The following is a 12793-nucleotide window of genomic DNA, read 5'->3' on the forward strand; positions in this document are numbered from 1 at the left end:
GGTTACTTGCCGAAATGGTGTGATGAGCACTGGTTGTGAGAGGGTTCAATTGTAGTCGTTAAGTGTCCCTGTTGAGCTAAAGTTGGAATGCGTCTGTAGGTACATCTTTACTCAACATTTTAAACGATTTTTGTCAAGTATATAGCTTTTTTTGATTGGTATTAATTGACTTTAGATAGTCGATATCAGGATGTACATTGATAACGCGATCGTTGGATATATGGCCTTGACTTCAACATGGACTCGCAGTGAAATGTGGTAAATTAATAAGGAAATCAATGATACTTTAACGTTTTGGTATTCCTGGAACGGAAATGGTTTGCATGGTACTGGAAATGTGTGAACATTTTGACGTAAAAATGATTGCAGATGAATAAAAACGTATTTTTAACAAATGTTTGTCCGGTCTTTAATTTATAATGTTTCTATGTTAAGATAATTTCAGGTGGAGGACCTCCGTCACACAAGTGTGCCCTTAACCCGCAGCATCTTGGCTGTCTACCCGATTAACACGTGTTCCTTGAGGGGAAAGGTCCCCGTAGTTAATCGTTCATCAACGTACCAGTCCCTAATCCCGAAGTATGTCCGGGATAAACTGTACTCTATAACATGTAAACTGTAATACTATAAACTATAACACTGAACATTAAACGATTATAAACTAGTGTTTTAATTTATAACCATTTAAACGGAGGTAAGGTATTATAATATCATTAGAAGTGTGGGGGCCGTTGGCCCCCGGGGTCCCTCCCGCCTGCATCCCCTATTCCGTTTACGTTACCCCACCTCCCTATTACCCGCTACGGTTTCGCTGGTATTTGAACGTGACGCCCCTACTGTTACAGCCTCGCGCCGCGCTCCCACGCTGCGAGCATACGTGCGCACAGCATCATCAATCAAACGCCATACTCCCCCTCTTTACACCGCTACGTACAGCTCTCGCACGCTGCGAGTGTGTGCCCGTCTATAGCCCTGTGCGGCACTCGCCTCCACGTCGAATAACCACGTACCAATGCGCATTCGTATCCGACACGTAACGAATGTATGCGCACTCACGTAACAGCTCCCCGCGGCACTCACTCACCACTGGGTACTCGCGTTATGATCGCGCACCTGTATCACACAAAACGACTGATTGTCCGCTTAACAGCCTCGCCTGTAAACCACCATTGGTGATAGTGTTGTTTGAGAGCAGCTATTAAAGTCGTTTTGGCAAACGAGGTGGTGGCTGACCAAACCATGCCTCGCTGTTTGTCTCCCGAGTGATGACGGATACAAACCAGACCAAGTGGAGACCACGTACCAGATCGGATTTTAGTTACTGATGTTAGAGTGATTGTATTGCAAGTGTGGTCACTGTGGGGGTCGCTAGCCCCCGAGATCCCTCCCTCGATAATGCTAACGGCCGGGCTAGCATCATCAATCGCCCCCCCGCTGCTAAGCGAACCGCTGCTAAGTTCCTCACCCATGGTGTGGGAGCCGTCGCCCGAGGATTCCCCTCCACCGCGGGTCCACGTAATGGGCATGGTTAATTACCGATTAGTATTCTTCCCCTCTCTACTACGATACTTCCCTTTCCTAATCGCGCGCCTGCAACCCACGCGGAGCGAACGCACGCACGCCCACACACACGCCGCTCCGCGCACTCCAACTCAACTCACGTTATACTCGCGCACCTGTATCACACACGGAGTGAACACACGCGACACCCACTCTCGCACCGCTCTGCGCAGCGCTCCCCCGAGGCGAGCCGCAGCACCACAGAATCACTGCGTACCCACGCGCAACCCGCGCGCTCAGCTCCGCGCAGCGCTCACTCACGTGGCGAACCACTGTGCACACAGCGCACCCACACGCTCACACTGCACGACAAGATCACGCGAGACCACGCTTCGCTATTAATGATTTATTATATGCTACCTGCGAATTGATGTTGAATCAGTGAGTCGACGAGGCTGGCCTATTCCACTAAACCTGTACCTATTCCCTATTTATCGGCTTACGATACCCTACTTCACCTCCCCACTCACTGTTTGGTGCCGGCGGAGGTTCGCTGCTCTCTGCGCTAACAGCGTACCTCGATGCGTCGCACGGACGTCCGGGTCGCTGGCTGGAACTCCTGCTGGTCCGCTGGCCTGGAGAGAAGAGCGCGATTTCCCCTCTGCGCTCCTCTATTTATCCTCCCTACCTCCAAAGGGGATGCTGCGCTGAACAATGGGCTCGTGCACCCCAAGCCCGCGCACGGCAGTCCCCAGGCGCTGTTGATATGCTAATCAGTGAGCGACGTTGGCGGCGTACATCCTAATTACTCCCTTACCCTTCCTAACAATGGGGCCTGCGCGCTCAAGCGCAATTATCCCAACCCCCCATGACTATGCGCAACAGCCCCTGTGACCCCGCTATTCATGCTGTCTCGTGCCTCCCCTGCTTGCCCCGTCGACTCGTGGGGGTGTGTGTGGGGGGAAATGCGCCTCAACCACGGTGGCCGAATGCCCCACGCCGCGACCACACCATATTAAGGCCGGCAGCAGCGCCGCGGTACCACGTAGCACGGGGGAGGTCATCCAATTCCCTGATCGCCGGAAACCGTGAGAATTAATCCCGATAAGGGTCTCTCGGATAAAAACCGGTCGATCAGGTAACCTTCCCTTCCAGCTCTATGGGGGGGGGGGGGGGGGGATGCGTGCGGGTGTGTGCTTATGTGGGGCGGGTGATGGGGGGCAGTGCGGTGGGGGAAGCCGGGCGGCTCCCTGGCTCGGCAGAGCGGCCCCGTCGTTGTGGCACCACATAGCCCCCCGGGGTGCCAGTCCCCGTCCCGGGTTGACTGGAGCACCTCGCCTGGGTTAATTGGTGTCAGAAGTGGGATCGCTAGCCCCCGAGATCCCTCCCTCGATAATGCTAACGGCCGGGCTAGCATCATCAATCGCCCCCCCGCTGCTAAGCGAACCGCTGCTAAGTTCCTCACCCATGGTGTGGGAGCCGTCGCCCGAGGATTCCCCTCCACCGCGGGTCCGCGTAATGGGCATGGTTAATTACCGATTAGTATTCTTCCCCTCTCTACTACGATACTTCCCTTTCCTAATCGCGCGCCTGCAACCCACGCGGAGCGAACGCACGCACGCCCACACACACGCCGCTCCGCGCACTCCAACTCAACTCACGTTATACTCGCGCACCTGTATCACACACGGAGTGAACACACGCGACACCCACTCTCGCACCGCTCTGCGCAGCGCTCCCCCGAGGCGAGCCGCAGCACCACAGAATCACTGCGTACCCACGCGCAACCCGCGCGCTCAGCTCCGCGCAGCGCTCACTCACGTGGCGAACCACTGTGCACACAGCGCACCCACACGCTCACACTGCACGACAAGATCACGCGAGACCACGCTTCGCTATTAATGATTTATTATATGCTACCTGCGAATTGATGTTGAATCAGTGAGTCGACGAGGCTGGCCTATTCCACTAAACCTGTACCTATTCCCTATTTATCGGCTTACGATACCCTACTTCACCTCCCCACTCACTGTTTGGTGCCCGCGGAGGTTCGCTGCTCTCTGCGCTAACAGCGTACCTCGATGCGTCGCACGGACGTCCGGGTCGCTGGCTGGAACTCCTGCTGGTCCGCTGGCCTGGAGAGAAGAGCGCGATTTCCCCTCTGCGCTCCTCTATTTATCCTCCCTACCTCCAAAGGGGATGCTGCGCTGAACAATGGGCTCGTGCACCCCAAGCCCGCGCACGGCAGTCCCCAGGCGCTGTTGATATGCTAATCAGTGAGCGACGTTGGCGGCGTACATCCTAATTACTCCCTTACCCTTCCTAACAATGGGGCCTGCGCGCTCAAGCGCAATTATCCCAACCCCCCATGACTATGCGCAACAGCCCCTGTGACCCCGCTATTCATGCTGTCTCGTGCCTCCCCTGCTTGCCCCGTCGACTCGTGGGGGTGTGTGTGGGGGGAAATGCGCCTCAACCGCGGTGGCCGAATGCCCCACGCCGCGACCACACCATATTAAGGCCGGCAGCAGCGCCGCGGTACCACGTAGCACGGGGGAGGTCATCCAATTCCCTGATCGCCGGAAACCGTGAGAATTAATCCCGATAAGGGTCTCTCGGATAAAAACCGGTCGATCAGGTAACCTTCCCTTCCAGCTCTATGGGGGGGGGGGGATGCGTGCGGGTGTGTGCTTATGTGGGGCGGGTGATGGAGGGCAGTGCGGTGGGGGAAGCCGGGCGGCTCCCTGGCTCGGCAGAGCGGCCCCGTCGTTGTGGCACCACATCACTACGCGTCTGTACGTGCTCACACACGAAGCTCGGCGATTTTTGGCAACGCCACGGGGCTGCATTCACTTTAAATCGAGGACAATGGAGGGCATGGGGAACGTGTTTTTCCATTTATTCAGAATAAGTGCATAATGACACACTGAGATGCACTTACATATTCATGCTTGAAGCACAATGGGCACATTACCCATCAGTATGTTAATATATATGCGGATTGTGCCTTCCAAAATTAACAATCGAATGCAAATATCCTGAAAGGCAAAGGATTGGATCCTAGGGGGGGAGTTATAAGGCGGCTCAGAAGCAGAGCTCAATGCCATTTCGAGAGGGAACTTGATGAGGTTGGACGCTCGACTCGTCGCTCTGCTGATCGCCCTTCAACCGCGAGACAACGCAGCCTGGCGAGCACAATTGCTGCGTCGACAGTTAGGCGACTTTGCGTCGGGAGAGTTCGTGGCGACATCTTCAAACGGGTTCCAGACATCGATATACCGTGAATCTCCAAGTAAGTGTCTATTTTCGCGGATAAAATCTTAAACGTGTTCGTCGTCAAATTTACGGGATTTTTTTGCGTCTCGCTTGAACGCGAGTGTCGTTCTTGTTTTAGCCGTTAACAAAATCTAAAACTCAACGCAAAACATCCTTGCGGCCGATAGCGTACTTTTGACTCGATAACACCGCTGCTGTTACTCCGCTCACATGGAGCAGAGACGCTCTCCACAGCCCCACGCACACGGGGGCAAGAAGCCATTCAATTGCTCTGTGTGTGGGAAGTCCTTTTCATGGCCATCACATCTTCAGAGACACCAGAGAACACACACGGGCGAGAAGCCGTTCCTGTGCTCTGTGTGCGGGAAGACATTTGCACACTCATCACATCTTCAGAGTCACCAGAGAACACACAAGGGCGAGTAGCCGTTCCTGTGCTCTGTGTGCGGGAAGACATTTGCACACTCATCACATCTTCAGAGTCACCAGAGAACACACACGGGCGAGAAGCCGTTCCTGTGTTCTGTGTGTGGGAAGACATTTGCACAGTCATCACATCTTCAGAGTCATCAGAGAACACACACGGGCGAGAAGCCATTCGTGTGCCCTGTGTGTGGGAAGACATTTTCAAAGTCATCAAATCTTCATAGTCATCAGAGAACACACACGGGCGAGAAGCCATTTCTGTGCCCTGTGTGTGGGAAGACATTTGCAGACTCATCAACCAGGAACAGGCATCAGAAGGTCCACAATGATAGGAAACTGAAATCAAAAGCTGAAATTCAAGGTGCTGCAATGAGTTCTAAAGAAGTTTCCACCTTCGATCCCATGCAGTTGGATCCCGATAGATGGCTGGATGTAATGGAGTGGCTCGAGAGTCAACTAGAGAGCTCGGGGTGACTGAACAAATATTACGTCATGTGGTTATACCTTTTAAGCCGTATCGAGTACTTTTGTGTGTTATTTTGAACATTTTAGTTTTATAGTTTTTTTGAGAGTTTAATGACGTGCCCAGTGGTGGTTTGTAATGTTATCGGGTTACTTGCCGAAATGGTGTGATGAGCACTGGTTGTGAGAGGGTTCAATTGTAGTCGTTAAGTGTCCCTGTTGAGCTAAAGTTGGAATGCGTCTGTAGGTACATCTTTACTCAACATTTTAAACGATTTTTGTCAAGTATATAGCTTTTTTTGATTGGTATTAATTGACTTTAGATAGTCGATATCAGGATGTACATTGATAACGCGATCGTTGGATATATGGCCTTGACTTCAACATGGACTCGCAGTGAAATGTGGTAAATTAATAAGGAAATCAATGATACTTTAACGTTTTGGTATTCCTGGAACGGAAATGGTTTGCATGGTACTGGAAATGTGTGAACATTTTGACGTAAAAATGATTGCAGATGAATAAAAACGTATTTTTAACAAATGTTTGTCCGGTCTTTAATTTATAATGTTCCTATGTTAAGATAATTTCAGGTGGAGGACCTCCGTCACACAAGTGTGCCCTTAACCCGCAGCATCTTGGCTGTCTACCCGATTAACACGTGTTCCTTGAGGGGAAAGGTCCCCGTAGTTAATCGTTCATCAACGTACCAGTCCCTAATCCCGAAGTATGTCCGGGATAAACTGTACTCTATAACATGTAAACTGTAATACTATAAACTATAACACTGGACATTAAACGATTATAAACTAGTGTTTTAATTTATAACCATTTGAACGGAGGTAAGGTATTATAATATCATTAGAAGTGTGGGGGCCGTTGGCCCCCGGGGTCCCTCCCGCCTGCATCCCCTATTCCGTTTACGTTACCCCACCTCCCTATTACCCGCTACGGTTTCGCTGGTATTTGAACGTGACGCCCCTACTGTTACAGCCTCGCGCCGCGCTCCCACGCTGCGAGCATACGTGCGCACAGCATCATCAATCAAACGCCATACTCCCCCTCTTTACACCGCTACGTACAGCTCTCGCACGCTGCGAGTGTGTGCCCGTCTATAGCCCTGTGCGGCACTCGCCTCCACGTCGAATAACCACGTACCAATGCGCATTCGTATCCGACACGTAACGAATGTATGCGCACTCACGTAACAGCTCCCCGCGGCACTCACTCACCACTGGGTACTCGCGTTATGATCGCGCACCTGTATCACACAAAACGACTGATTGTCCGCTTAACAGCCTCGCCTGTAAACCACCATTGGTGATAGTGTTGTTTGAGAGCAGCTATTAAAGTCGTTTTGGCAAACGAGGTGGTGGCTGACCAAACCATGCCTCGCTGTTTGTCTCCCGAGTGATGACGGATACAAACCAGACCAAGTGGAGACCACGTACCAGATCGGATTTTAGTTACTGATGTTAGAGTGATTGTATTGCAAGTGTGGTCACTACGCGTCTGTACGTGCTCACACACGAAGCTCGGCGATTTTTGGCAACGCCACGGGGCTGCATTCACTTTAAATCGAGGACAATGGAGGGCATGGGGAACGTGTTTTTCCATTTATTCAGAATAAGTGCATAATGACACACTGAGATGCACTTACATATTCATGCTTGAAGCACAATGGGCACATTACCCATCAGTATGTTAATATATATGCGGATTGTGCCTTCCAAAATTAACAATCGAATGCAAATATCCTGAAAGACAAAGGATTGGATCCTAGGGGGGGAGTTATAAGGCGGCTCAGAAGCAGAGCTCAATGCCATTTCGAGAGGGAACTTGATGAGGTTGGACGCTCGACTCGTCGCTCTGCTGATCGCCCTTCAACCGAGAGACAACGCAGCCTGGCGAGCACAATTGCTGTGTCGACAGTTAGGCGACTTTGCGTCGGGAGAGTTCGTGGCGACATCTTCAGACGGGTTCCAGACATCGATAGACCGTGAATCTCCAAGTAAGTGTCTATTTTCGCGGATAAAATCTTAAACGTGTTCGTCGTCAAATTTACGGGATTTTTTTGCGTCTCGCTTGAACGCGAGTGTCGTTCTTGTTTTAGCAGTTAACAAAATCTAAAACTCAACGCTAAACATCCTTGCGGCCGATAGCGTACTTTTGACTCGATAACACCGCTGCTGTTACTCCGCTCACATGGAGCAGAGACGCTCTCCACAGCCCCACGCACACGGGGGCAAGAAGCCATTCAATTGCTCTGTGTGTGGGAAGTCCTTTTCATGGCCATCACATCTTCAGAGACACCAGAGAACACACACGGGCGAGAAGCCGTTCCTGTGCTCTGTGTGCGGGAAGACATTTGCACACTCATCACATCTTCAGAGTCACCAGAGAACACACACGGGCGAGAAGCCGTTCCTGTGCTCTGTGTGCGGGAAGACATTTGCACACTCATCACATCTTCAGAGTCACCAGAGAACACACAAGGGCGAGAAGCCGTTCCTGTGCTCTGTGTGCGGGAAGACATTTGCACACTCATCACATCTTCAGAGTCACCAGAGAACACACACGGGCGAGAAGCCGTTCCTGTGTTCTGTGTGTGGGAAGACATTTGCACAGTCATCACATCTTCAGAGTCATCAGAGAACACACACGGGCGAGAAGCCATTCGTGTGCCCTGTGTGTGGGAAAACATTTTCAAAGTCATCAAATCTTCATAGTCATCAGAGAACACACACGGGCGAGAAGCCATTTCTGTGCCCTGTGTGTGGGAAGACATTTGCAGACTCATCAACCAGGAACAGGCATCAGAAGGTCCACAATGATAGGAAACTGAAATCAAAAGCTGAAATTCAAGGTGCTGCAATGAGTTCTAAAGAAGTTTCCACCTTCGATCCCATGCAGTTGGATCCCGATAGATGGCTGGATGTAATGGAGTGGCTCGAGAGTCAACCAGAGAGCTCGGGGTGACTGAAAAAATATTACGTCATGTGGTTATACCTTTTAAGCCGTATCGAGTACTTTTGTGTGTTATTTTGAACATTTTAGTTTTATAGTTTTTTTGAGAGTTTAATGACGTGCCCAGTGGTGGTTTGTAATGTTATCGGGTTACTTGCCGAAATGGTGTGATGAGCACTGGTTGTGAGAGGGTTCAATTGTAGTCGTTAAGTGTCCCTGTTGAGCTAAAGTTGGAATGCGTCTGTAGGTACATCTTTACTCAACATTTTAAACGATTTTTGTCAAGTATATAGCTTTTTTTGATTGGTATTAATTGACTTTAGATAGTCGATATCAGGATGTACATTGATAACGCGATCGTTGGATATATGGCCTTGACTTCAACATGGACTCGCAGTGAAATGTGGTAAATTAATAAGGAAATCAATGATACTTTAACGTTTTGGTATTCCTGGAACGGAAATGGTTTGCATGGTACTGGAAATGTGTGAACATTTTGACGTAAAAATGATTGCAGATGAATAAAAACGTAATTTTAACAAATGTTTGTCCGGTCTTTAATTTATAATGTTCCTATGTTAAGATAATTTCAGGTGGAGGACCTCCGTCACACAAGTGTGCCCTTAACCCGCAGCATCTTGGCTGTCTACCCGATTAACACGTGTTCCTTGAGGGGAAAGGTCCCCGTAGTTAATCGTTCATCAACGTACCAGTCCCTAATCCCGAAGTATGTCCGGGATAAACTGTACTCTATAACATGTAAACTGTAATACTATAAACTATAACACTGAACATTAAACGATTATAAACTAGTGTTTTAATTTATAACCATTTAAACGGAGGTAAGGTATTATAATATCATTAGAAGTGTGGGGGCCGTTGGCCCCCGGGGTCCCTCCCGCCTGCATCCCCTATTCCGTTTACGTTACCCCACCTCCCTATTTCCCGCTACTGTTTCGCCGGCATTTGAACGTGACGCCCCTACTGTTACAGCCTCGCGCCGCGCTCTCACGCTGCGAGCATACGTGCGCACAGCATCATCAATCAAACGCCATACTCCCCCTCTTTACACCGCTACGTACAGCTCTCGCACGCTGCGAGTGTGTGCCCGTCTATAGCCCTGTGCGGCACTCGCCTCCACGTCGAATAACCACGTACCAATGCGTATTCGTATCCGACACGTAACGAATGTATGCGCACTCACGTACACAGCTCGCCGCGGCACTCACTCACCACTGGATACTCGCGTTATGATCGCGCACCTGTATCACACACGGAGTGAACACACGCGACACCCACTCTCGCGCCGCTCTGCGCAGCGCTCCCCCGAGGCGAGCCGCAGCACTACACTCACCCCTGACTACTCGCGTTAGGATCGCGCACCTGTATCGCACCCGGGGTGGACGCACGCACACACACGCAGCTCCTCACGCGACACTCTGCACGACAAGATCACGCGAGACCACGCTTCGCTATTAATGATTTATTATATGCTACCTGCGAATTGATGTTGAATCAGTGAGTCGACGAGGCTGGCCTATTCCACCCAAACCTGTACCTATTCCCTATTTATTGGCTTACGCTACCCTACTTCACCTCCCCACTCACTGTTTGGTGCCCGCGGTGGTTCGCTGCTCCCTGTGCTAACAGCGCACCTCGATGCGTCGCGCGGACGCCCGGGTCGCTGGCTGGAGCCGCGGCTGGTCCGCTGGCCTGGAGAGAAGAGAGCGATTTCCCCTCTGCGCCCCTCTATTTATCCTCCCTACCTCAAAGGGGATGCTGCGCTGAACAATGGGCTCGTGCACCTCGAGCCCGCGCACGGCGGTTCCGGGCGCTTTTGATCTGCTAATCAGTGAGCGGCGTTGGCGGCGTACATCCTAATTACTCCCTTACCCTTCTTAACAATGGGGCCTGCGCGCTCAAGCGTAATTATCCCAACCCGCCATGACTATGCGCAACAGCTCCTGCGGTCCCGCTATTCATGCTGTCCCGTCCCTCCCCTGCTTGCCCCGTCGACCCGTGGGGGTGTGTGGGGGGGGAAATGCGCCTCAACCGCGGTGGCCGAATGCCCCACGCCGCGACCACACCATATTAAGGCCGGCCGCAGCGCCGCGGTGCCACGTAGCACGGGGGAGGTCATCCAATTCCCTGATCGCCGGAAACCGTGAGAATTAATCCCGATAAGGGTCTCTCGGATAAAAACCGGTCGGCCAGGCGACCTCCCCTCGGAGCTCTATGGGGGGGGGGGGGGGGAAATGAGTGCGGGTGTGTTCATGTGAGGTGAGGTGAGGGGGACGCGGGGTCGGCTCCGTTGCTTGGTGGTGGCGAGGTCGGGGATTTGGTGCCTGCCGAACGGCTTCGTGGCGGCGGCATCACAAGAGTATACAATATCAGAGTTGATCAAATGCGACAATCAAGGGCGTCAATCGGGTGAGTTTGATCAGAGACTTTAATCAAAGGCGTCATCCCATCACTGAACCCCGGGTTCCCCCCCACCATCATCCACTATTCCGTTTACGTTACCCCACCTCCCTATTACCCGCTACGGTTTCGCCGGCATTCGAACGCGACGCCCCTACTGTTACAGCCTCGCGCCGCGCTCCCACGCCGCGAGCATACGTGCGCACAGCATCATCAATCACACGCCACACTCCCCCTCTTTACACCGCTACGTGCAGCTCTCGCACGCTGCGAGCGTGTGCCCGTCTACAGCCCGGTGCGGCACTCGCCTCTACGTCGAATAACCACGCGACCCATGCGCACCCGTATCCGACACGTAGTTCACAAGATCATAGTTTACTATAACACTAGTTTGTAGTGTTATTTTAGAACGTTACAATGTATAGCTCATAGTTTAAAGGTTATATTGTTAGAGTTTATAATGTTAGAGTATGCAATGTGAGTTTACAATTTGAAAGTTTGTGGACGTGCCCTGTTCTCGTGGGACCCGACACGGATTTGGAAATATTTGCTATGATCATGTCTGAGCTGGGATGAGCGACTAATGTTTACTTTGCTTAATCATAACTGTGTGTAGGTTAGTGTCATCGGGGCATAGTGAATACTACTCATGAATGAACTCATTCTTCTTTCGGTAGAAATTTGAAATCGTGTTGGTAGAACAAGTCGCCTGTCTTTTCTAGGCGAATTGTTATCTTCAAGTGCGTCCGTAAATATACTGCTAAAATACACAGCATAGGGAAGGCTGCCTTGTTCGGGAGATGTAGTTTGGCTAAGGCGCTGTGGCCGGGTGATGACACGGATTCTGAAACAATGGAGTTAAACACTCGCTGCTTGTCCCCATCGACAGCAGCGAAGGCTGTCATATACCGCCCCATTTACGAGTTGGCTGTATGATGTGTATAGTTGAAGGTGCCAGGTGTTGTCTTCTTCTAACAGCTACTAACGTGCGTGTGTTGTCTGTTTTTACGATTTGTCCATTGATGTTGTTTTTTTATTGCGGCGTTTTTTTGTTAAGTTCTGTCACTTGAGTGTTGCAGTTTGTTTAAGAATTCGTCACGTGAGCGTGGTGTTTTGCTTGTGGGAATTTCGCTTTGTCACAATTTGTGATTGTTATAATAATTGTAAAGATTCATAATCTCATGAGTTTATAATGGGTTTGTGCGTGATTCTTATACGACCACACTGTGATTCTAATGCTTCTAATGATATTATAATACCTTACCTCCTTTTAAATGGTTATAAATTAAAACACTAGTTTATAATCGTTTAATGTTCAGTGTTATCGTTCATAGTATTACAGTTTACATGTCATAGAGTACAGTTTATCCCCGACATACTTCGGAATTAGAGACTGGTACGTTGATGAACGATTAACTACGGGGACCTTTCCCCTCAATGAACACGTGTTAATCGTGTAGACAGCTAAGATGCTGCAGGTTAAGGGCACACTTGTGTGATGGAGATCCTCCACCTGAAATTCTCTGAACATGTTTTTGCTAGGAACATTATACAATAAAGAACTGACAAACATTTGTTAAAATACGTTTTTATTCATCTGCAACAATTTTACGTCAAAACTCGAAGGCAATATTTATTACGTCCTATGTTCACACATTTCCAGTAGAATGCAAACCATTTCCGTTCCAGGAATACCAAAGCGTTAAAGTTTCATTCCCCATGATTTCCTTATTAGTTCACC

General features: G+C 50.4%; 1 pseudogene; it reads left to right on the forward strand.

Moving 5' to 3' along the window:
- Positions 1–12793, forward strand: part of LOC133361268 (zinc finger protein 84-like) — a 539839-nt pseudogene that overhangs the window by 117414 nt on the left and 409632 nt on the right.

The sequence above is a fragment of the Lethenteron reissneri genome, chromosome 72 (genome assembly GCF_015708825.2).
Source record: "Lethenteron reissneri isolate LAM-NWPU_2019-01 chromosome 72, ASM1570882v1, whole genome shotgun sequence".
NCBI classification, from domain to species: domain Eukaryota; kingdom Metazoa; phylum Chordata; class Hyperoartia; order Petromyzontiformes; family Petromyzontidae; genus Lethenteron; species Lethenteron reissneri.